This window comes from Dermacentor variabilis, chromosome 7 (assembly GCF_050947875.1).
Source record: "Dermacentor variabilis isolate Ectoservices chromosome 7, ASM5094787v1, whole genome shotgun sequence".
Taxonomy (NCBI): domain Eukaryota; kingdom Metazoa; phylum Arthropoda; class Arachnida; order Ixodida; family Ixodidae; genus Dermacentor; species Dermacentor variabilis.
In genome coordinates this window covers 27,804,382-27,831,189 of record NC_134574.1, presented here as the reverse complement: position 1 = coordinate 27,831,189, position 26,808 = coordinate 27,804,382, and the positions used below count along the sequence as shown (strand labels likewise).

The following is a 26,808-nucleotide window of genomic DNA, read 5'->3' as shown; positions in this document are numbered from 1 at the left end:
TCAGCCCTTTCCCTCCCCGTCCCTTTTCCCCAGAGTAGAGTAGCAGGCCAGAGCAAGTTATAGCTCAGGCCGACCTCTCTGCCTTTCTGTAAATAAATTTCTCTCTCTCTCTCTCTAGGTGTACGAGCAAAATTTATAAATTACCCTTTAAATTATCAAAGGAACTACAATTTCTGCTCAAACATTATTGGGGAAACAGTATGAGCTGTTGACATACTGAATATATATGTCCTTCAGAAAAAACAAACTCATTTGACAGTGTATAGTAAAACATTCTTCACACAAAAGCAACAAGTAATTTGATGGAGTATTACAAATATTATTTAGACAAATGTTAGAAGAATGTATGTTGACGGCGTATTTAAAATATTCTTTATAAAGAAGTAAGAAGGAAGTCTTTTAACGGTGTACGGACATATGTTCTTTATACAAAAGTAAGAAGGGAGTCGGGTAAAGGTTCTATTAAACAACTCTTTAAACAAAAGTAAAAAGAAAGGTTGTTAACGGTGTGTTCGAAATATTCTTTATACAAAAGTAAGAAGGAAGTATTTCAAGGGTCTAGTTACGGCATTCTTTATACAAAAATGAGAGAGTCTGTTAACAGTGTATTTAAAATATTCTTTATACAAAAGCAAGAAGGAAGTCTTTTAATGGTGTACTTAACACATTCCTTACACAAAAGTAAGAAGGAAGTGTTAACGGTGTATTCAAAATATCCTTTATACAAAAGCAAGAGGGAAGTCTCTTAACAGTGTATTTAAAACATTCTTTACACAAAAGCAAGAAGAAAGTCGGTTAACGATGTATTGAAAATATTCTTTATACATAGGTAAGAAGGAAGTATTTTGACCGTGTATGAACAAATGTTACTAGAATATAAATGTAAATAGACTGTCAGTAAACAGAAAGTCGGTAGGAGTTTTAAGAAATGTTATTGGGAATTTTTTATAAGGGATGCGCCCGCTCAAACCATGGAACTCATGTTTAACTTGTCTTCTTCCGACTACAATGAACCTAAACGTGTTTTGTGCAACGGAACAACCATCAACACTGGTGCCTTGCCCGACCCGACGAGAGTCATCTGTGTCGCGGAAGGGGTCGTCCCTACGCTACATTCCGAAGATGGGGCCTGCACCTGCATACTCAGCGTGCTGTACGAATTGCAGCACCTAGCCTAAAGCTTGACCGCCGTAGTGTGAGCAAGGAAGCCGTATGGGTTCCAAAGCTCATCGAAGCAATCAAATAATGCAAAACCAAACGAACGAACCTAGCTTGATCAGTGCCCAGAAAGGTAGGCGCTCATGGGCTTTTCCTATAATTCTTTCTGGGCGTGCTAGGCACATAACCAGCTTGATTAGTTGTGCAGGCGGGTAAATAACAAAGGAAAGCATGCAACTTTTTCTCTGTAAATAAGCAGGCTATAAAGTACGCAAAGTAAAATGGTATAATAGTCTATCATTTACAACTATCGTGCCGTAGATGTTAAAGTGGCAGAACTACCTAATATAGAAATGAACGGCTGCGTGACCACGCGAACTTGAGGCGTAGCTCATTTTGCAGTCACCTGCTACTGCACTGCTGTCGCTTTGTGTGCACCACTTTCTTGGAAATCTGGCTGACTGTGGCAAAATATAACGCTTACAATGGCTGGAGAGTTTGTAATGTTTTGTTTATACACGTGATCGTGAACCTGCGAGTTAGTTTCCCATGGAGAGGCTTATTAGGCAATGATAAAGAGTATTTATCACTGTATAACAAGTGTCAGGTTAGACATGTGACGTACCCTTTTCGTAGTTGTGCCAGCAGCTTGCACGCACATTTAGCTGTTTTGCTTTCAACTCTAGCTTTATATTCCTGTGCGATCAATGAAATTTCATTGTTATCAGTTGCGTTGTGTCCTGTCAGTTCGTTTCCTTCCTGAACATTGAGGGATAAACAAGGCGTCCACTTTTTGAAAGAGTGCTTGTTGAAGCAATAAACCAGCTTTATGGCAGTTTCCAACCAAGGAGTCTTGGCGTGCTCTGAAATCGCGTCAATGTAGAACACTGCAAAAAGAGGACATTAAGAAAACATATGGCCCTATCTATAACGGAGGCCAGACATTGCGTTTGTTTCCTACACACATTTGTCAAAGTTCAAACTCAAAATTGAGTTTGAGGTACAAGGTCTCCACATTACAGCACTTTATTAGCATTGAAAAACAAAACCCAAATGTCGTGGGACCAAGTCCGATGTGGAGATCAGCACTGATCAACAACACTTCACACTTTGCTTACGCTTTCTCTGTAGGCCCAGTCATTCCTGTGGCAGCGCCTAAACAAGCGAGCTGTGTGTAAAGATAAACAATATAAAAAATGACACTGTGCCAAAAGCAGCCTTCGTCAGACAGAATTATGAATAAAATGCAGATATTCTGCACAGAGTAAGCCTCAGCTTGAGCATCAAAGCTTGCAAGGTAATAAACAATGAATCTATTAGTCCTCTATGCGAAAATGCCGTAAATATGACTTTTTTTACCTGCTCCTGACTGTCAGAACAAGTAAACTTTGCCAGACAGTCACATGGTGTACACAAATGTGTTCACTTGGAGGTCCAATCCTGATACCATAGCACGACATGCGGCCTTGCAATGGTTTTATTGTGTTTTATAATGCTAGCCATTCTGCAGGCTCTGCAGCGTTACATCACTTGGCCCATAGGATAAGGAATACGTGCCCCCGCAGCATAACTCGATATGTGTACTGGGAGGCTATGACTACTCTTTTACAACTATCCTGCTACGGCTTCCGCCCAATACGTGCCAACCTAATAGAATGTTTAGGCATCTGCAGAAGCTGAGTGCAACAGAGAATATAAAGGACACCACAATATTTTCTTGCCAAATTCCAACTTGAAATACAAACTAGCATGTTCAGTGCTATGTGTAGAATAAATAACATTTTTCGGGAATAGAATTAGCCCCCTCCCTTCTTATACAGGGAGAAACGCCAGCATTGCCACTGACATACGGGCATTTTATAGACGGACAGACCAAGTGCAAAAGTTGAAGCTTGGGCAAGTTGGTAACCGTTCATTAAGGTCATGTTAAGAGCGCACACATGCCAAGACACGACAGACTGGCAGTGAAAGAGCGCTGTGGTTTTTCGCGTTCTGTCTCTTATTTCCATGAACATGTGCACTGTGAATAACGCTGAGAGCAACATAGTGACCAGAGCTGGGTATAGCTACTAAGACAGATGCTCTTTGATGCAGCACATCTTGATACAATACACTTTCTAACCAACATGCTAAATCTTCCAATACGCTGAAAAAAGCCTATTTCAGTTGCTGTGCCAGAAAACAATTTCCTTTGACACGAAATAATTACAGTTATTCATTTATTTTATCGAAGTGGCGGTAATGGAGTATTGTGTAAAGGTGCTGTCATTAAAAACCGCTTTAATTCTTGTGTAAGAAACAAGCATACAGTCAATTAATCAGTTCAGGCTAGATTAAAATGTGCCAAGAAACATGGTTAAGCAAGCTTTGCATGATTGCTGGGGTAAATAAAATTGCCGACACAACCTCGACAAACTGTACATGCTGTGTCGGAGACAGCAAAAGAGAATTTTAAGAAGTTCGAAAGCAAAATCTAATGAGCAGGGATTTTCTGCTGCAATCATTTGCCAGTGATCCAGTAAACACAGTATGATATAATATACAGCGGAATATTTCCAATGGACGCTTTTATGCTTTCCTAGGGGATGATTACAGTGAAGAGCAAGTGCTGTGACATGTCTGAGCACCTCAAAGACCGTGCTGGTGATTACATAGCGCCACAAACCGCTGACATGCAAGGTAACTTGTTGGCAGCATTGTCTCTTGCGACATTATTCAGAGAGATTTCCAAAGGATAATAAATAGCAGAACTAGTAAATTACGGTTCCACAACACAAAGTAAAAACCAAAAGAGGATGATTCTTATACCACAAAAGACACAGGAACGAAATATGGGAAGTCAAACGACAATGAAGTTTCCTTACCTGCTCGCTGTCTTCTAAGGCCTTTTTAATTTGTTTTCTTTGAATATGGATTATATTATATAGTAAAATAGCCCAAAACAGAAATTATTAGTTTTTGGGGAAGTGTATGAGCCGCAATACAAAACAAGGAAGTGCCCTTGAATGTATGAGTCCCCTGACGTACCAGTGGTGACGTTCCGGCGTTTTTTAGGAAGAAAATGAAAAATTCACATTAATTTCCTCTTTGATTACTTAACCTCTCAACACAAAATTAATGCTAGAAGAGCCGTCAAACAATAGTTGATATGTCTAATTTATTGTTTCTTTTTAGTGTTTTTTAAAGCCTAATCGGTAAGCTTATTCCGTGAGATGTGTGTCCTGAGTCATTTTGTCCACTTTCAAACAAATTATGTTTGGACTTGCTTAACGTGCCTTTGTATGTCATGTCACGTGCGACACAGCGCAGGCAGCCAGCGCCTCGCCCATTCGTGTCCCATCAGTTTCGCCGGCCAGTATTCGATTCCCTGCAGGGGCTAAACTACGCCATGATAAGAGTGACATGGCCATTATCACAAACCGCTTCCTATTGCAAGGGATCAACAAAGATATTTGAAGCTGGGCAAGAAGCTGCCAAGCATGTGAAGCCGTGAAAGTGATCCGGCACACGCATGCAACAGTGAAACAGTTTCGACCATCGGAGAGACGTTTCGATTCCATGAATTTAGAGTTGGTGGGGCGCCTTCCAACGTGCCAAGCTTTGAGGTAGCTGAAAGGTGGCCTGAGATGATGTTTCTACAAGACACCATGGCCGAAACAGTGGTGGAAGCAATTGTTGCTACGTGGCTGCCGCTGTATGGCTGCCCTTTGCACATCACTACTGACCGAGGCCAGCAACTACTGCCCTTGCGAGACTGCTTGGCACGCGCCTTCGTAACACCATGGCATACGACCCAAAGAGCAACGCCATGGTCGAGCGTCTCCACCGACAACTGGAGGTGCCATTGGCGGCCACGCTTGACAGACAGCACTGCTACGAAATGCTACCTAGAGTACTACTGGGGCTGCGAACAATCAAGCGTGACCTTAGAATTAGTGTAGCCGAAACGCTCTAAGGATCGGAAATCCGCGTTCCAGGGGACTTTTTCGGCACCGAGCATGGCACTCCAACAGCGGCGGTGCAGCACTTAGACAGGCTACATTCCTGGCTCGACCAGCTTCTATCTACACCCCCACGTATCGCCCGCGGGCAGCCTGTGTTTAGCTTCCCGACGATGAACGCAACCACGCACGTCTTTCGGCGAGGCGACTCTATAACGCCACCATTTACTCCTTTCAATAAAGACCTCTTTCGTGTAGTTTCGCGTTCACACAAAACCCTGAGGATTGATGTTCGCGGCAAAGAAAAGACAGTGTCTAGCAACTGCATTAAATAAGCATAACTTGAACATTAATTCTTCATTCCTTGCGCCATTCACACCTAATGCTGCGGTATACTAGGGGGGGGGGGGGGTGCCTTTCAGCGAGTGTCCGTGACTACGTTGTCCCCGCTTCGCTGGTTTACCTCGAGCTTCGAGTTTGCCTCGCCCTACCTCGCCGTGGCGTAATTGCCCCAGCCCGTTTACATCTAGAAGCGTACGGTGAGGGGCTAGTTGGTATGACATTATGAGAACAAAGAAAAACTGCCCAAAAAGAACAAGACAGAGAAAGAACCACACGACACGGGCGCAGACTAACAACTGGTTTAATGCTCCAACGCCGCTTTCCTACCTACAACAGAACGCATGCGCACCAACCGCAAAGACCAATGCCGCTATCATGTAGTCAAGCCTAGAAACGCCAACTCCAATAAATGTGTTAGAAACGCCAATAAATGTGTTAGTGAGGCTTCCATACATTTGTACCGCAAGGAGTTGGCGTTTCTAGGCTTGACTACATGATAGCGGCATTGGTCTTTGCGGTTGGTGCGCATGCGTTCTGTTGTTGGTAGGAAAGCGGCATTGGAGCATTAAACCAGCTGTTAGTCTGCGCCTGTGTCGTGTGATTCTTTCTCTGTCTTGTTCTTTTTTGCGCAGTTTTTCTTCATTTCATTTCATTTCATTTTATTACCTTAAAGACCCCGTTCGGAGTATTACATAAGGGGTGGTTAACATGTGAACATAGGAAAATGCAGGTGTTACATTGAAATACAAGTTTCAACAGTTTCTAGAAATTGTGAATGACATGTGATGGCAGCGACATTAATGGGTAGGTCGTTCCAGTCCTTGGCAGCTCGAGGAAAAAATGATGATTGAAAAGTGACAGTTCGTGTTCGAGGACGAGAAACTTGGAGTTGATGGCTGGTGCGCTGTGACATGCATGAAGATGATGGCTTTGTTCTCATACCGTTTACATCGCCTTCCCTCGCCGTGGGGGTCATTGCCTCCTGCTCTTTCTTGGAACAGAAGCGGCTGCCCGCCTGAGGCCCCACCAATTTCACTCTGTAAACGTCGTTTTACTTTTTAATAAAGCCAGTGGACTCTCCGTTCTCAACATATGAAAACGTGTATTCCTTGCCTCCGCTAAAAAGAGCACATCAACAGTATCATCATCCAAATAAAAAATTAAAGTTGTGGCGTTTTTACTTGTAGTAGAAATGTGTTATCTTACAAGATATCCTGAAAGCTCATATTGCTAGTTATCTTTGGAGTTGGACTATGTTTATTTGATCAAAAGACGACATTGCAATTTTTAGTTCGTGATCTCATATACGAAGAGTGTGTGTGCACGTGATGTGGTGGATGGGCAGCGACTCTAAAACCAAAGAAGGAATGGTGGGATTCGTCATGAGCTCGCAGGGCGCGTGGCATTGGCCAAAAGCTAATGTAATCACACGATTTGTCGGAGAGGGTGTTGAAGAAGAGAAGATCTAAAATTACTGGAGGAACATTGTGTTCGTCTGCCAGTGCATAATCACTATTTGCCGCACTGGGCTATTTTCGATATTTGGCAAATATCGTTGACACGTTCCTGGGTGCCACTGCAAAGTTAAGTACATTTTGCATACTTGGCTCTTCATCTGGAAGCTTCGTAAGTACAAGAGAATAACAGCATTAGCTGCATAAAATAATTTGGCGCCAATGCACGGCGTGTGGGTGGTTGGCCAATGAAGTTGTGAAGTCATCTGATCCGATAGACCAGTGTGACCTCGCCTTGAGCAATTGAGAAATGCGCTACATGAAATGGTGAACAGCAAGAGCCTAGCCTAGCCTGAGCGCGACGTGGTTGTGCATATTGAAGTTATTGTTCCCGTTGGCACTCGTCGCTTAACGCTGCTCTTCGGGAGTTATCAAATAAGCGTGGCTTTCCCATAGGGCTTTCTCAGCACCAACGAAATCAGTTGCTTAGCGGGTTCTTCTTTTACATATGAAAGTGCTATGGTGTCACTCTTTGCTTCGTTTGCACAGTTGGCGTTTCACGGCAACTGCAGCTCATGCAACCGTAATCTCCATTCGGAAACGCACGCAGCGGACGCTACGTGCTTCACATTTTTCAAACGCTCCTCATCATCTACCATTAGTTCTGACACTTTTGTCATTTTCTTTGTTGAAACGAATATCAGGCTGTCTATTGCATGGGTATTTCCACTGGAGGTAGGCACTTCTCGCTTCAATTCGTTTAATGCTTTTCTCTTTACTGTTTTGTCGACAGAGACGAAAAAAAGAACCCGGGATCGAAGCCATATGTAGCTTTGGCGCAAATTTTTTCCTCGTATTTCCTCTTTCTGGCGTACTTTTTTGCACTTGGTAGCTTCATGCGTCGCGCGCTAAGACAGCGCTGTCGTAGTTTTCGCTTTGAATGTCTTTCGGTTCGTGTGTTTCCAGTGGTCTCTGCGCACGTGTAAGCATCTCCTTTCTTTTGAGCATTGTAAATTTTTTTTCGACCAGTTTTCTAGCAAAGTAAACAAAACAGAAGAAAGGCCACAAAGCGTTCTGCGCAGCTCTACGTTGGGCCTACATGGTCAAGGACTGCAGGGCCACTTTTTTCTCCTGGCACGAAAGTGAAAGGTAAGCAAGCTTTTTATGGGCTCATTAGATGGCCAATATACGCTGAAACGGCTATGAAATGAAAGTTAACGTTTTAGCCTTACCCGGTAAATTTTGTTGCAGTAGCAATGATATGGACACTTCAGGCGCATTTCTGTGTTCGGCGTTGGCGTCGCCATGATGTTCCGTATAAACTCTGAGGGCGATAAAATCGTCGTCGCCCGCCGTATCGTGTAAGTGTGAGTGTTGCGCGTGACGCATCGGGAGAGGCAAGGGAGGGGAGGGTCGTTCTATTGTGGCAATGGCTTAGTACGGTGCGGCCCTATCTTTAGATTGGTCTGCGAGTGGGAAAGTATGTGTCCTGCGCCTTTAGTTTCGTGTGCGCTATATTTTCACCGCTTAGTTTGCGTTGAAGCGAGATGTGGCACGACATTGAAAAAAGAGGTTACACTAGGAATAAGCGTCGACTTCTCCATGGCCTTTGACAGAATAAATCCCACAGAAATAATTCAAATTGTTCTCTACTTGTGGAGGAAGAGAGGTGGCACTTGAGGACATCACAAGCTATATCAGTGACTGAGTTCAATATGTCGCACTCTGTAGTTCGAAATCTAATTGTAAGCACAACAGACATGGCGTACCCCTGGCTAACATTTTAGGACCCACGTTATTTAATATTTATGGTAATGATCTAGTGCACATAAAGAGTAAAGGTGGATACGCAACCTACGCAGACGATACCACTTTATTTATTCGATGAACTCGTGTAAACTTCTTGATATGCAGAGCAAACGTAGTATTATAAAAAAATGACGAGCCTGGTCTGGGGTGAAGGCTTTTTTAACAAACACAGACAAAACAAAAGCAGCTTTATACAGAGCAAAAAAAAAGGAAACATGTCGCACACAGACAATCAGACTCCTGCTTTCAGCACCAATTTAATCGATATAGCCAGTCAAGTTAAAACCCTTGGTATAAGTTTTGTTGTCATTATGTAGTAGGACGCGGACATCGAAAATTTAAACGGCAAGCTATGCCAGATTTTAGATATGTTAAGATGACTTCAAACCACACTGCCTCAGAAAACTAAGCGGCTAACATATTTTGCTCTATTTTAACCCCACTCAATATGCTGCTACTTCGTGCGGGGAACAACCAGGATAAGGAATACGAAAAAATTTATTGCTTTGAAATAGGGTTCGTTAAAGCTATTGGCAAGGTAACTTTTTAGCACCCTCAGTACGGCTATACTCTATTTTTGTGTTATGAATGTAACTGTTCTTTATCCCATGCGTATTATAGGCCTGCAAAAGTTGCAAATTCAGCCCAGAATAAAACCGGAAACTTTATCGAAAACTGCGACTTTTCAAAGGAACCCAAATCACTATACAGCAGGACACCATAAATTCTGGAATGTCCAATGCTCGAGCACAAATTATGGAATGCAAGCATATACATACGCTTTTCTGTCGACTCTAAATAACCGTACTAGCAATTATTTATCTGTTGAAACCCGTTCTTATAAAAACTTTAAGAACATATTTTTGTCATTTCTTCCTGCAGTTCTGAGAGTTGTTGTAGTGATGTGTATTTTCAGATTTCAGTTCTGTAATCATAGTGCTAGATGAAAATACTATTTGCAGTATAGCATTTGCAGGCGGGAGATGGAAATTCAAGACGATGAGCAAAACGACAACAAGGTGAAAGCAGGAGCCAACGTTTCGACAAGTGGACTTTTCTTCAAGGCACTATATGCTTTCTTCGTTACACTATATACAGGTGGAGTTCTAAAGGGGAGAGGATGTAAGGCGGGTGGGTGAGGCAACGAGCAAAGGTGTGTCGGCGTGTCGTATTGAGAATGACGGAGCGCTGTGCACAATAGTTACCCAGTTCATCATCCGTCCGCGTGCAACTGCCTTATGCACTTGGGGGACATGGGAGGTTTGTCAAGCAGTGATACAATAGCTTTGTCTCCGCCTCCTCAGCCACGTGATGTGGTACATTCGTGGAATGATAAAATGCCGCAAAAGTCAATTCGCTCGTTGCTGTTGCTGCGTTTCCCCACTCCAGCGTTTTTACAGCGCGTTTCCGCGGTCATCGACTGAGATGTGCACAAGTTTGCAAATGCGCGTGTGACGCCATGCTAATTAATTAAGTTAGTAAGCGAATATTTAGAACTTTATAAGGTCTATAAAAATACTATCCTTACTTCGTATAGCTAGCTGTCCAATAATTTGCTATCGCAATCGATGCTTCGCTTGTGGTGCGAAGCTGCAACTTTTTTTCTGTGGTGTGTAATTGCACTGAAGGTACAGCCGCTCCTGAGTCGATAGGGTGCTATGTAACGCACCTTCTGAAATTGCTCTTTGTTATATCTCGGCGACTGCCGTTCGTTTTCTTGAGGAATAGGTTTTTACAGCGAAGGTATTTATGGATAGCTTCTGGTAGGTGTCATGTCCCCTGGCATAGAACAACAGTTTACGCTCCTCTCCACCGCCGACGCCTGCTTCCCAAGTTGTTTATACTCCTCGCCACGAGTGCCGTCTCTTTACCGACATTGCGCAATTCCGCGGCGCGCGCTCTTCGGTGGCCACCTGTGCGGCGCACTAGAGCGCGTGCCATGAATGGCGTTGCCACGCTATGAATAAACGTCATCGTATCTATCCACCAATCGTTGTGTATCATTCCCTTGTGACTTCGAGATCGCGTCACTATCTTCATCAATTGCACGTTGTTCTCGGCATGGGGAGGATGCGTGTTGTTTGATCGGAAGAACAGCGGGACTACAGTGAGCGCCGGCGCGCACAGAATTGCCAATGGGCGCACCGACAACGTCAGGCGGCTCCTTACCTCTGCACCCAGTCCGGCAACATCGAGTGCCGGCGAAGCTCTTCTTGAAGAAGTGCAACTCCCCGAGCGCCGACGTGAGGAAAAGCATCGGTACGAGCAGCGCCATCGAGCGAATGCCACCGCCGATGACCGAAGGTAGGCCATACGCAAGCGCCACGCATACCAAGGCCCTGTATATCGCGCAGCGCAAACAGACGTGGCCGCCGTGAGGGGCCACCAACAGAACGTTTCGCGGGTGCGACGTCGAGCTTTCAGAGAGAGTTCATCGAAAGCTCGTTTGGCACCACGAGTGTCCTGTGTAATATAATCAGATTGCCTGCGTGTCCACTTTTCTTTAGAGGATATTCGTCTGCGATGTACGATGTTCGCGATTGTTAACTGAGAACTAAGCAAGCGAACAGATTTGCCTGAGAACCTGCGAATTTACTTTAGCGGAAGTCACGCACCCACGCATTCCGTACGAGGGTGCCTACGTCGGTGCTTAGTGACCCACGAACTCCGGCGTGGTCGAAAAGCTTTGTTTCTCCTGTGCAACAGAAATTCTTGTTGAGCATGAAATGCTCCTAGACTGCCAATCGGTGGCTTTCATCTTATGGAAGCTAGTCCTCCTGTCATTCAGCAGCACGAGGAAGACAAGTAGTAAATAAACAATGGAACAAGCTATATTGCGTTAGTGCTTTAATTACAAGTGAGACAGAAATTCATGGTTCAAGAAAATTCAGCCATCAATCACTGATAAATATTTTCAGACATCTTTCTGAATGGTTTTTGAAACGTCTTCACTATAATACTAGTTAAACGAACAATTTGGCTTGTTCAATATTTGTGCGATAGCTTTAGCATAAATATCGGAAACAGTGCTGAAATACGTTACAGCAACCATGTTGTGTGAAAGCACGTAACTTAATATCCCCTTTCTTTCCGTACCACAGACCCAGCACAGAGAACTCCCTCCTGTGAGTTTCTGGCTCTTTTGTGTCTAGGTATAGAAAAAATTGCATTGATCCTTTCAGTCAATCGTGCTTCTGATATTTTTTTACAGATAACCGTAGCGGCAAACAGTTTGCTTTTGTAGGAGTGTCACAAGACACACAAAAGGAAATGACGTTCGCTATGTGGAAGTTCTAAGACGCTTTACACTCAGCCCTGTAATATTGCTTTGTGTATTGTATGTCTTGCTGTTCAATATTTGCTAACAAAATTCCGAGGCAAAGCCCATTTTGCCTATCGATGTCCTGCCGAAACAAAGTAGCGGCATGCAGTGGTGTGCTAGATGCCCTAAATTGAACGGATCGGGGTAAGTTTTTAAGAAGCGCGGTTGCGCTGCTCGCTTCTAATTCGTAAACAACCAACCAAACAAAAGATTTATTACAGCAAGAATGAGGTTGAAAATAGCAGCTGCCACGACAAAACACTGCAACCCGACGCAATACTCGCGTTGGTTTCCTGTTGCATCTGCCGAGAAAACCACGCAGTGGTCCAGCGCATCGCAGAGAAGCGGGATGGCGTCTCCTGCTCGCCCATAAACAAAACTGTTGCGAAAGCATGGGACCTGATTTTCCTATTTATTTTTTTTTTAGGAACCATGGGCTACCAGACCCCACGACATTTACTGACTTTGGTAACCCAATTCCCATTTACCTGCGCATATACCAGCTCACATAAACGTGTTTTCAGTCACTCATGCTGTACTCGTGCTTCCTTGCTTCATCGATTGATTGACTGAGTGATTGCTTGATTGATTGATAGAATGAATGAATGATTCATTGAATGTCCGAGTTACCCACACTATGGTACCTATAACGTAATACTATACTAATGTGTTTCTATTCAAATCTTCTGACCTCAATTTTGCGCAACGGCCAACGTAAGCATCAGGCGACTACCCGAAGCGTTGCCTAAACACCACAATCAAACGCCCTCTTAGTTTAGAGGAGGTCACCTTTCTTCGCTTTCAAAACAAAACACATTACCTAGATGGAAGGAAGGAAAACATTATTTGGTCCTGCAAGTAGTGATAATTAACCACTAAGCGGGCCGCTCCCACGTCGGGACCAGAAGGCCCATCCTCACGCCACGTCGTGAGCCTGCTGGACAGCCCAGAATTGTTCATCCAGGTCCGGGCTACGAAGTGCAGCCTCCCACCTGGACGCATCCTTGATCGCCGAGTCTTCAATTCTTTTGCAAGACCAGAGCATGTGTTCGAGCGTGGCTAAAACACCACAATCTTGGCAATAAGGCTCTGTATACGTCACCGGGTAAAACATGTTCAGTCTCCGTGGGCAAGGACAAGTACCAGTCTGTAGTAAGCGTAATGTAAGTGCCTGAGCCCTGTTTAGTTTAGGATGCGGCAAACGGGAAACCCTGCGATTAAGAAGGTAATACTTCGTGATTTCATTGTTTGTGGAAGGGGAGTCTCTGTTCTCGGGGAGTACCGCCACGCCGTTGCGCGGGGCAGAGCGGAGGGCAAGATCTCGCGCTGCCTCATCAGCGGACTCACTTAGGTTCGGAGGGGCTCCCTCGATCATCCCAAGGTGAGCAGGGAATCAACATAAAATAGTGTTGAGAGATCTCACATGTCTGCATAATTTTAAAAGCAACCTTAGCCCCCGAGCCCCTCTCAAAGGCCCTAATGGCCGACTTTCAATCGCTATATACAAAAGGCCTGCGCCTGTCAACCAGGACGAGCGCAATAGCCGCTTGCTCCGCGACCTCTGGCCTATCCGTCCGAACGGAAGCAGCGTTAACGACACTGTCCTCATTGTCCGCGACAGCTATGGTAAACACCTTCCTGTCCTCATTAAAAGAAGCACGGACGAAGCCCACCTTCTGATTCTCATCACGAATGAGTCTCAGTAGGCAAGCTCCCCTGGCCTTTCTTCTACGAACATTTCGCTCCGGATGCATGTTCCTGGGAACAGGCTTGACGTGGTACCGATTACAGACCTTCAAGGGAATACTGACATGAAGCTGCGAAATCATCTCCTGAGGAACACCTAACTCTCTCAGAATCTACCGACCCGTGCTAGTCGTAGAGAGACGCACCATCTGCGTCCTCTCCTGAGCCTCAGCTATCTCATCCAAGGTAATATGAATTCCCAGCTGGAGAAGTCGGTCGGTGCTTTTGCACATTGGCACTCCCAACACATTCTTCGTTATCTTCCTAATCTGCGTGTCAAGTTTCTCCTTCTCCGATGGTTTCCATTTGTGCATGGATGCCACATAAGTAAAGTGACACAATACAAATGCGTGCATAAGTCTAATCAGACTAACCTCCTCGAACTCCTTCTGCCTGTTGGCCACCCTCTTCACTAGGTGTACCGCATTTTCTCTCTTGGCAATGATCTTCTGGATCGTCAGCGTGTTGGTGCCGTTCGACTCAATATTCATCCCCAGAACCCTGATCTTATCAACCCTAGGTATGAGATCGCCCTTTCTTGTACGAAGCTGAATCCACAGCTGGTCCACGCGGATCCATCCCCTTGGCTTGGGTCGCCTTCTAGTGGGACTGTAAAGCAACAACTGCGACTTGGAGGGGGAGCACCTTAGCCCAGTCGGGTCCAAGTATTTCTCAATTACATCTACTGCCTCCTGCAGAACACTTTCAATATAGCCCGCACTACCACCGGGACATCATATGGTCAGATCATCTGCATACATGGTGTGCCTAATCCACTCAATCTCCAAGAGCTCCTTGGTCAATCCGACCATGGCCAGATTGAACAATGTGGGCGAGATGACGGCCCCCTGAGGAGTGCCCCTGTCTCCAAGATTTAACGTCTTTGACTCCAGCTCCGCAAACCTCAAGGTAGCCTTCCTGCTTAACAGGAAGGACCTGCCATAGTCGTGCAAGCGCGTACCGAGGCCAAGATCCGAAATGGACTTAAGAATATAAGAGTGCCGAGCTTTGTCAAAAGCATTCTCCAGGTCCAGCCCGAGGATGGCCTTAACACCCCTTCCATCTCTATCAATGACCTGGTGCTTGATGAGCTTCATTGCGTCTTGAGTCGACAGCCCGGCCCGCAAACCAATAATAGTGTGGGGGTAGGCCTGGTCATCCTCAAGGTACTTTGTATGCCGATTAAGCACCGCATACTCGGCTACCTTGCCCACACACGAAGTGAATGAAATAGGCCTTAAGTTATCAATGCTCGGGACTTTGCCAGCCTTGAGAATCAGCACCGTGAGAGCTGTCTTCCACTGCTCCGGAACAACCCCGTCTCTCCACATAGCGTTAAACTCCCCGGTAAGGTACTTGATTGACCTATCGTCCAGATTCTTCAAAAGCTTGTTCGATATCACGTCCTGTCCGGGAGCCGGCTTGCTCTTAAGGTTATGCAAAACCGTGCGTACCTCTTCCACAGGAAAGTCCTCATCTAGGGAAAAGTTGTCCTCTCCCGTGTAGGCCAGCTCCGTCAGAAGAGCATCCGGGTCCGCAACAGGAAGGCATTTGTTGACCAGGTTTTCAACTGGCTATTCCTCCGAGGCAGACCCCACTGCTTCGTGAACAGCTCTAGCAAGGACGTGCCTCTGACTAACCCTCGTATTGGAGTCGTGCAGCAAATGCTTAAGCAAGCCCCATGACCTCCCGTTGCGCACTTGCTCGTCCACCGAGTTGCATACCTCATCCCACTGTTGCCTAGACAAAAGCCCACAGTGCTCCTCAATCAGCTTATTCAGCTCGGAAATCTTTTTACGCAACCTGCGATTAAGCCGCTGCCCCTTCCACTTAGCCAGCAAAGACCGCTTGGCATCAACCAGATGGGCCAGCCTGCTATCAACACTATCCACCTCCAAATCCGTATTGATCTCCTTCATAGCCTCCTTTACATCCTCCCCCACCTGGGTGACTCAATCATCCAGAGACGGCCGGCACAGGCCTTCGAATTCCTTCCCCCTTTCTCCTCTCTCCTCCCGGATCATCCAAAACTTATCCCAGTCTATAAACGTTAACGCCCTAGGGTGCCTGCCCTCAACCTCAAAAACGACTTGGTTAATATAATGATCGCTAACTAGGTCTTCGGCAAGATTGCACCAACTAGGCTTCGCCGCGTTCTTTACAAAGCAGAGGTCAGGGGTAGCATCCCTACACGTCGACGTCCCTATACGTGTCCGAAAGGCAGGGTCAGTGACCAGTGCAAGGTCAAACTCCACAGCCCTCCGTCAAAGGTCTCTCCCTTTAACTGTGTCATGCTTGTAACCCCACACGTGATACGGAGCATTAAACTCCCCAGCCACGATCAGCGGATGGTCCCCCGCAAGTTTAAAAGCCTTCTGCAGATGCAGTTTGAATATCGGCACCTTCTCCCTCGGGGCACTCTACACGTTCAGAATAAACACGCTTTTCTTGTACACCCGGATAGGAAACACCTCAATCATGACATATTCCAGGGAACTGAAAGGTATCTTAAGATCATGGATCACCTGCGTCCGTTTGCTATCCAACAGAATGCAAGTCCCCTTTGGATCCGCCGAAGACGGTTCGGTAGCCTGTCAGAGAAACTTCTTCCGTCATTGTCTCCTGCCGTAGAATTGACTGCGACCTTCCCTTATACGCGCGAAGATACTGCTGTAGAGGCGCCCGTTTATGAGCATACCCCCTGCAGTTCCATTGCCACACACAAAAAGCCTCACTTTGTCGCGCCATGTTGAAGCAGTTGCTGCGAGCCATCTTGCTGAGCCTGAGACTTCCCTGTCGAGGAAGCAGCCGACCGAGATCCGGACCTAAGAAGTTGAGAGGCACTCAGACTGGATTTGCTTTAGAACACCTCTATTCTACATTGCAGCTCCTTGAACCTCCCATCAATCGAGCCGAGCGACTCTTTGAGACGCGTATTCAGCCGCGCCAGACCATCGTTGACCTGTTTAACACTAGCTACAACACTCGACAGCATCTCCTTCATCTCAGATCTCAGCTTCGTCGATGTGTGCTCCGCCTCATGAGTCATCGCCTTCCTCTATGAGGGGCGCGACCCACTAGCCTCACCTACATCAGCAAAGTCCACGCTTTCTATGAGGTCAGGCATTGCCCTCTCGGCCGGTGCAGGTCCTGCGACACCTTTTAGTGAAGCGATTTCTGCCCTAAGCAACCTCACCATTTCTCTCAACACTGCGTTTTCCTGTTCTAGCCTCTTGAATCTCGCCTCATTCTTGCTTTACCACTGTCTGTACCACTGGCCGCTTGACTGGGGTCCTTGCCTTGTATACCCTGCAACCCACTACTCTTGTGCACACCCTGTCCCGCAGTCCCGTTGGGGCCACGCGTAGTCACAGTTCCCAACTGTCCGTCCAGTCCGAAGCGCACCTTAGACGCTGATCTGCTCCCAGACCGGCCAACGGAGCGGCTGCGAGATGCTCTACCTGGTCTCCTTGATCTTGATCTTGCATCTTGCATGATCTTGCATGCATAAATCCTTGATCCTCACGTACTTCGCAGCATTTTCTTCTTCCTAGATGCTAATTAATCCAATATTCTGCTGATAATTGGGGCAGATCGTATCTGCTTCTCGCTTTACCTAGTCCATGCAAGCAGCAGCGGTGATTGCATCAGCCACCGCGCCTGCCCCAATTTTAGCAATATTCAGACCACCGCTAATCCTGACGATAATCTTGATATCGTTTTTCGGCAGCGGAGGCATTTTACCGCGAAGGATGATACCCTTCTTGACGCTAGCAGGCGAGTTTGGGCTCACTTTGCCGTTCTTGGGTCCCGGCCCGCCGTTAGGGCTAACAGCGTTGCCGCCGTATGGTGGCCTTGGCTTGGTCGTAGAATTCCTCTGGGTGTTAATTTTCCAGCCAGCATCCTCCGAAACGGCTTCCGGAGCAATATCTTCCTATCTGCCTAGATTCAGCGGTTTTTCGTTTGTAATGGCCTGCCAGGAGGACAGCAGCACAATCAAGAGAAGAGTGTTTCGATGGGGCAGAGAAACCCACTGAAAATAGATAACCGGGTGTAGAGGGTGGTGCCGACGTCTACGATTGGTCCACTTTTCCTTACTTAGCTTGCCGTGGCTGGTCGAAAAGTGCGGCGACGTGCAACTGAAGGTTGAGAATGCCGCCAAAACGGGTCCACAGCAGCGAAGAGTTGGCAGAGCGAGGTCCTAAACGGGACGAAAGTGCTCTAAAACGTTACACGTCCACGCAGAAGGCTTCATTGTACGCAAAATAAACCCATGCTCTCCGGCAGGTACGAGTAGCCAGTGCCTGAGCGATTGGTGGCAGCCATATTTTATTCCTTTCGGAACGGGGCAGCCTGCGGCTATTCAGAAAAAAAAATTTGCTTTTGTTCGGCAAACTTGTGCATCTTTGACGTGGCACGTTACTTTGACGCGGTGAGTTATCGCGTTTTTTGATGTCGTGTAACAGGCAGGTGAATTGGGCGCAGCCCGAAATCTTCTGACCAGTAGCAGAGGGCCAATGGCGAAAAGGCGCCGAATGAGAAATAACAATTTTTCTGTTGTTCAGTCCAATCATGCATAACCAGTGCGTACACGTCATATCAGATAGGCAGCAATCGCAGTTTTGGTCACGTCGCGTGACAGACAGGCGATATGGGGATGGTCCAAAAAGTTTTTCACCAATCGCGGAAGGCTGATTGCAGAATTCGAAGAGTTAGGAATAGCTTTACGTTATAGCGCCCTATGTCTCACTGTCTCGAGGATGATGCAATGTGTATGCAAGTATTGCAATGACACGTCGTATTTACCTATTTTCCGAACCCATTTTGTCGGACATAACCTTATTTCGGGAAATAATGCAATCGCAATTACACGAAATAAATATAATAATACAATATGAAATATTCTATATTACTCTTAAGCTTGATTGGGCTTAAATAGGTTATCGTAATAATTCTTAATTTAGGTTAACTCAGCACAAAAACTCGCAAATATTCCTGATTAGACCTTTGATATTTTGTTTAATACACTTTGTGATAATAAACCAAATTTAGGTCAAATTTCTCATGTGTACGCTTAATAATTATTGTGCAGATTTATTTATTTACCCTAAATATAATTTATGAGGCTGATTATTCGAATCAAAATTTTTTGAATGAGCCTCATTATTATTTACATACAATTATTTGTCATTACGCCTGAGTAATTTTACTGTATTTATTCTCCATTAGCCTTCGTTACCCTTCTGCATACCTGAAGGCGTCCTGAACCACTTTTTAATGAAGCCGAGTAACATATCTGAAGCTGAAATAGACTATTTGAGAAAAACATTCTCGCAAGAAGTACTGCAACGCGTTCAGAAGGAACAGAGTTTTTGGCAATTGAACGCCGCCTATGATACCCTTTGAAGTGCTTCCGCTCCTTCTTCAACGCCTTGCACTGGAAAAGTTACGGCTCCGTGGGGCGTGCTCATGGCGATCCGTCTATTGAATATCAGTGGGGGTGCATATTTTATTTCATATTGGTTGTTCAAGGAGAGACCGCTACTTCCGATTTTGACGCTTACGAAGCGCGAGACTCGGAGCCTTTGCCTCAACCTACGGTGGAGTTCCAGGTATCTCATTCCTTTGCTGCGCTATATGCGCCACCCGGCAGTCGCATTTCCCGAGGGTCGAGCGATACGTCCTTTTTATGTTTGCTCGTTATGAGCTTCGACCATGATGACGTGAAATGTCGAAGACGTGCAACTCGGGAGGAAAACAACCTGTTCCAGTGGGATCTTGGCGTTCAGGCGTGCTCGCCATCCACCTAAAGCCATGTCGCCCACAGGGGCCACTCAGAGCATACAGTGTCCACAGCGAGCTACAGTGAGCTCAGCGACCGGGCTCGCCGTGGCTCGCCTGAGATACTTGCAGCAGCGACTGCTATTCGCAGAATCTCTTTTTTAACAAGCCCGAGGGGTAGTTTTGTGACGTCGCCTGTCTGACATGCGACGTTACAAAAGAGCGAAAACTCACCTCGCCAGAGGGACGTGTACGCAACAAAGATGCAAAATGACCAGACCCTCACCAGGTCTGGTCATTTTGAGCTGACAAGAGCAAAGCATCCAATGCGCGCCAACCATCGTGTTTGCAAAGAAATACAACTATACGTGCCGCGGAACGTCTGAAATTTGAATCCGAACGCCATTTTCAACTTAATTATTCAACGAATTCTTCAACGCACCATCTGGTATTTATTACTTGAATTGACGAATTGAAGTTTAGAGAAAGAATAAAACACACAAACGATATGTCTGCGCGTTTTTTTTTTGTTTTACTTCGCACCGAAGCAACAGAGATGTACTTCCGCTTCGTCTGCTTGTTGCCACGGTCGTGCGGTCACGTGCTCAGGTACCAAAACTATGATATTTTCCACCGTGTCCAGCGCGTAATCACGCTCTGCGATCCGCTTGTTCTTCCTCAGTATACGTGTAGCACTGAATTATACCGCTAGTCACGTTTCCTTGTGCACAGCGAGGAAAATTGTGCTCTGCGTGAACGAGACAACAGCTCAAACGCGACGCCGTCAGCGGAAGTGCGTAGCGCCGATAAAAAAAGCGAGGAAAAAAAATTTAAGGCGGGGTCAGTGACGTAAACGTCACGCAATCTACGAGGTCCGGTATGGGAGAGCGCAGGGAAGGAATTTTGCTTGCGGAGGCTGGACGGGGCGAGTGGAGAGATGTCTCGCTATGCAGTGGAGCCGGCCTGCTGATATCATGGGTTCGTGGTACTGAAATATTTCTATCTTGGCTATTATTGAGGCGATTTGAAAAATATTTGTGGCATAATGCTCCCTAGAGGACATGTAACAACTTCCAATAAACAAAATGTGCTATCAGCACGGGTGAGGGGCCCTTTAATATGCCAAAAAATGAATATTTTTCTGAGCAGCCGGGCACTGCCCCGTTTCGAAATGAACTTAAGACGGCTGCCCTGCGATCGCTAAAGCTCTCGTTGCTCGCATGTGCTGCTGAGGGTGGTTTCGTTTCCGTAGAATAAAGCTTCTTTCGCGGCAGTAAAACTTTATTTAGCTCTTTCGGTATGTATAAGACCGCACTCTGCCAGCTATTCCATGCTTAGAGAATCCGTTTTAGCAGCATTCCTAGCTTTCCGCTGCACGCCCCTGTGATTTTCGACCAGCCACAACAACCTAAGTAAGGAAAGACGGACCAATCACAGGCGCCAACTACCAATTTCTTCATCCGGTTATCTACATTCACTGCGCTAGCTCGGAACCATCAAAACCCTCAACAAGTGAGTATGCTCCTCGCCTCTTGGCAACCAATAAGATAAGAAAAGCCGCTCAGAGTGGGCACTGTTAATCATTTTGAAAGCGAACAAAGGTAACCCCCTATGAACAAGGACAGCGTTTGATTGGGCTGTGTAGACAACGCTACGGGTCACCACCCGATGCTTGCGTCAACGGTTACGTAACTTTGACGTCAGGTGATTCGACTACAGACAGATTAAAATAGTTTTACGTTACAGGGCCGCTGTTAAATTTCACAGCCCGAGTCCTCTCGCACAAACAAAAATCTGGCGTCTCTCGATGGTGTAATCATCCTTCGAGGAATTGTCTCACACTTCGTTGTTGCCAATACTGCTCCACCTTCCCGGTGATACTGCAGCCTCTCCCTATCTTTTTTACACTGAGTCCGAGTATAAACGCTGCTTCGCATGACCGTTATAGAAGTTGGGGCGTTATAACCTGAAACTATCCCAAGCTTTTCTATTTCAAGTCTGTAATCAGCCCTCCGCGATTCGTAAAAACTTTTTTTGGCCACCCCCACTTCACCAGTATGTCATGTGACGTCATGAAAGCCGCGTTAGCGCCCCATCTGATATGACGTGTACACAATGATTATGTATGATTTGACCGAACAAATGAAAAGTAGGTATGTCTGATTCGACGCATTTTCGCCATTAGCCCTCGGCTATCGGTCGAAAGTTTTCGGGCTACGTCCACTTCACTCGCCTCTCACGCGATGTCACAAAACCACAAGAACTCACCGCGTCAAAGTAACGTGTACGCGTTAAGGTTGCATTATTATGCCGAACAAAACAAATTCTTTATCAGGGGCCGTATAACGTAAAACTATTCCAATATGCTTTTATTCCAATCTCCTGCCGTCAAATTTCCGTAACCACCAGCGCAAGCGTCGCGCGTTCACCCGCAGGGTTGTCTGAGCAAACTAATCAAATGCTCCCCTCGTTCATAAAAGGTCATTTTGTTTGCTTGAAAAACGAATAACATTGCCTTCACTTATCGCCTTGTTTTACCTAATTGGATCACAAGAGGCGAGGAACATGCTCAAGTGGAGAGGGATTCGATGGGTCCGAACCACTGCAATGAATATCGATAACCGGATGAAGAGGGTGGTGCTGGCGTCTGCGATTGGTCCGCTTTCTTTTACTTCGCTTGCGGTGGCTCGTCGACAATCGCGGTGGCATGCAACGGAAGCTTAAGAATGACGCTAAAATGGATCCTCAGCAAAGAAGAGTTGGCAGAATAAAGTCGTAAACATGCCGAAAATTCTCGAAAACGCTAGACGGCCACGCAAAAGGTTTCAATACACGCAAATAAACCCATGCTCTCCAGCAGGGGCGAGTAGCCACTGCCGGAGTGATAGGCGGCAGCCATCTTTTATTTCTTTCGGAACAGTGCAGCCCGCGGCTATTCAGAAGAAAATTCACTTTTGTCCGGCATATTAATGCATCTTTAACACGTACACGTAACTTTGAAGAGGTGAGATTTTGCGGTTTTGTGACGTCGCATGAGAGGCAGGTGAAGTAGGTGCTGCCTGAAAACTTTTGACCCATACCAGCGAGTTAATGGCGAAAAGGCGTCGAATGAGAAATAACTATTTTTTGTTCGCTCAAATCATGCATAATCAATGTGCACACGTCATATCAGATGGGAGCTATCGCGGTTTGCGTGACGTCGCGTGACAGACGGGTGAAGTGAGGGTGGTCCAAGAAAGTTTTTGGCCAATCTCGGAGTGTTGGTTACAGAATTTCAATAGAAAAGTTTGGAATAGTTTTACGTTATAGCGCCCCTGAATAGCGGCAGGCTGACCCGTTCCGAAAAGAACAAAAGATTACTGCCGTCATCCACTGAGGCACTGGCTATTCCCACCTGCCCGAGAGCATGGGTTTATTTGCATATAAGAATACTTTTGCGTGGCCTTGTAACGTTTTCTATCACTTTCGGAACGTTTACGACCTCTACATTCACAACGCTGGCTCGGGCCCATCGAATTGCTCTCCACTTGAGCGTGCTCCTCGCCTCTTGTCAGCTAATTAGATAAGACAAGCCGCTCAGTGTAGGCAATGTTATTTGTTTTTCAAGCAAACAAAAGTTACCTCCTATGAACAAGGAGAGCGGTTGATTGGCCTGTTCAAAAAACCCTGCGGCTGACCGTCGGATGCTTGCGTCGGCGGATACGCAAATTTGACGTCACGAGATTGGAATAAGATCATATTAGAATAGTTTTACGGTATAGGGCCTCTGGTTTCAAGTGAATCCGGCTTGGACTCATTTCGGTTACTGTGTGACTTATATACAAGAGTCCTAGCTAACATTAGCCAGAAGTTAAAAAGAACGCCGATGCACTCTAAGATGACGCGACCAAATGCATGTTGATGATAACTGTACGGAGCAAATCACACTATTTTTGCAGTCTGCCTAATTGCATAATTAGTAAATATAATTAGTCAACTTCGGAAGCAATAAAGTTTTGCGAGAATTTCAATTAGAAGTTTGTAGAGCGCTTTGCAAAACGTCCCATTAAACAGCTTCTAACTTTTTATGTATTAGTCTTAGTGTTTCTACGCTTACTGCCGATGGCCCCGAAAAATAAAAATGGCACGTGACATGCTCGCTTGCGCCCCGTGATTTCAGCGCTGCCAAACGCTCTGCGTACAACTGAGCACATCATTTAGCTGGATATGCTGCTGCTGGGCTTGTCGTTATGATGAATCACCATGAGGGAAGCACATCGGTGGCGTAAATCACACAGGCAGAGCCTGCGTCACAGCCCTGTCGCCGCTGAAGCAGATTGTCAGATTTGCACAAATAAAGCGAAAGTACGAATTGAAAGCGTGCATGTATGCGCCAACAATGATGCAGGTAACTTTTAGTCACAATATATTTTAGGCGAAAATCGAAAGCGAACGCAAAAAAAAATTCGCAAGGGGCTCCGGCCCCGCAGCCTAACCCCCCCCCCCCCCCGTTTTCGGCGCCCTTGCAAAGGTCAGTTCGCTCGCTGCTGCTGCCGCGGTTACTCAATGCTGCGTCTTGACAGCGGCTTTCCACAGTATTGAGTGAGATGTGTTCAAGTTTGCTTGTGTGTGCGTTATGCCATGCCTTGTAATTTAGTCAGTATGCAAGCTTATGCAGCTGATGAAACTACTATCCTCACTTCGTATGGCTGTCCAGTAATGTGCTATCGCAATCGCACTTTCGCTTTTCGCGCCAAACTGTTACTTTTTCATAAAAGAGCTCATTCGTCACTCATTTCTTTTACCTGTACTTGTTACATATACAGAGTGGTTATTATTATTGTAATTCAGTTTTGCGGCTTCCCTATGGTCCGTAGGCGCCTGCTTACATCTTTTTATAGTTTGCTTTATTTCCTTGTTCCACCATTCAAATGGCTATTTTTTCAAATCCATTAATGTTTAGCTTTGTTTGACTTGCACTATAACGGTAAGTGTTAATCGTGCTCCCAAACTGCTGTAGGAAGTGCTTCCATTTTGTGCGTTTATGCGATCACTGCTATTTGGTTCCCATTATTTTAATTACACTCCTTCTACTAGTTTTTATCTGGTGTGGGTCAGTCTTGAATATTTTAAGTGCACACTTTCATGATTGCTATGTAGGCTACTTTTTGATATTCACCTGTCGTCATCTAGTCCAGGGAAAACACGGGGAAGGCGGGAGATGGAAATTCAAGACGATGAGTAAAAGGAATCACTGTGAAAGCAGGAGCCAACGTTTCGACAAGTTCCCTCGTCGAAAAGCTGGCTGCCGCTTTCACCTTGTTCTCGTTTTGCTCATTGTCATTTGGTCGACTTGTTCGTAGATCGTTTCCAAGACTAAGCAGTAGTCGATATTTGTTTGCCTATTTGAGCATTGCCACGCTTCTTCGCCATGGCTCTTATTCTACCAGTTATGTACCATCAGTTTGCTTCATCTCGGAGATCCAGCAATAGAGAACCGATGTATTCACTCTATCCGTCTAAATCATCCATGTGGCGCATTCGTACCTTCAATGAATATCATTTGGCCCTATTTGCTTTGCACTCTAATATTGCTTCTTATGAAATTATTCATACTTATGCATTGAATTTATTTTTGCTATCACCACTGGTCCATAGATAGGTTTATCTGAGCTGCGTCTTTCTTCTTTCCCATTGTGTCGTAATGTATTAAGGTTCCTTAATTGACTGTTTACGTGTTGCAACTTTAGATCCCGTGCAATTGGCATGCCTACTCCTCCACCTTTTTTTACCTAGTCATTCTATTGCACTCTTCCCTTTTAAAATTTCCATTGCAGCCGACTGCTCCAAATGACGCAGATGCGTTATCGTCAAGAAGTACAGGCTAATATTTTCGTTGTTTAGCTGCGCTTAGCCTTCGAGCCATTTTTTCTGCTTGTGACAACCCTGCATGCTTATGTAAGAAGTTAACGCATCTGTAATTATTCGCTGCTCGCTTGTCCTAACTCCTCGTGTTTAGTTTTGGGCTGGGCTAACAATCTATTCTGGCCTGACACCGCGCAGTGGCGGCATGCGCTAGAACTAGACGAAACCTCTGACGCCTTGCGCTCTTCCCGCTGATGGGCAGGCATAAACTTATTTAGAAGGGAATGACTGCCTAGAACTGTGGTATATCAACACAGTTGACAAAGCTTTGAGGGGTACAGGAATTGATGTTGTGTTATAACTTTTGGCGTTAGTCGTAAATGTAGCATTCTCAAGAAAACACAAAGAGTTGAATAAATTGAAACGAAAAACACGCAGGCAAACCGAAGAATAAATTCCTAACAGGTGAAACGCGCAGCACTTTATTTTCTAAAATAGTTTGATTGAATAAAGTTTTTTTTTCTGCACAGTGGCACCAGTCATTATTTATTCCTGTGGGTTATGCAGTTTACCGCAGTTTGCCCAAACTTCTTATCTGGTGTCGTTTAGGGCTTCCGTAGAAAACTTTGCAGCCTCGCATTGGTGTCTCCACATCGTTTGTCTAAGTTCCTGATGAAAGCAAACATTTCTAAATATAGGCGTGAGTGACCTCTGTCCACTGAATATAATATTATGCTCGACATGCAGAAGTTGGTTGCCATCACGGTTATTGAGCCGCAGTTCAGTTTTAACCTAACCTACGGTGTAAGATATGTGCTCTTTGGGAGTGGAACATCTGGGCTTGGTTGCGAGGCGCAATCGACCAGTTAAAGTGAAAATGGCCTGCGCCTGTCGGCACATTGACGCCAGCGGCTACCCCACTATAAGCGGTGCGACGCAACTTCAAGACAGAAAAGCTTTTATCTCCCGTTGGTATCGCAACCGGCACTTTGTGGGCATTGCGAAATCATTGACCGACACTGCGAAAGTAGGTCAATGGCTGAGAAAGAAACGTGCCTATGACGCGCCCCCGACAATAGCGGCTATACGACTGACAGGTGACGCCGCAGAAGGAGCGCCCGCGTTTCAGTGAATTCAGATTTCGCGCGAAGCACCAATTTCTATATCAACGCTAGAAGAGAGACTTTATTTTCTTGAAATTGCGCCGTGCCGCCGAGAGATTTCCGCGGCCGGCACCGGACCGAAGGGCGCGCGCTGTCGCTACGTTATCTGGCAGATCGCGCCTCACGAGTGTCCCCACATAGCGTTTATGTCTTACGCCGTAGCCTGACCTAGCAATGTTACGGGTTCTCAAAGTGAGTATCATAATGTGCTTAAAAGAATGTTTTTTCTTCAAAAAATTGCTTTTAGG

General features: G+C 45.8%; 1 protein-coding gene across 2 annotated transcripts in view; it reads right to left on the bottom strand.

The window, feature by feature from the left end:
• LOC142587385 (uncharacterized) overlaps window positions 1-26,808 on the bottom strand; it is a 498,611-nt gene that overhangs the window by 233,646 nt on the left and 238,157 nt on the right. The gene's annotated exons all lie outside the window — the stretch shown is intronic.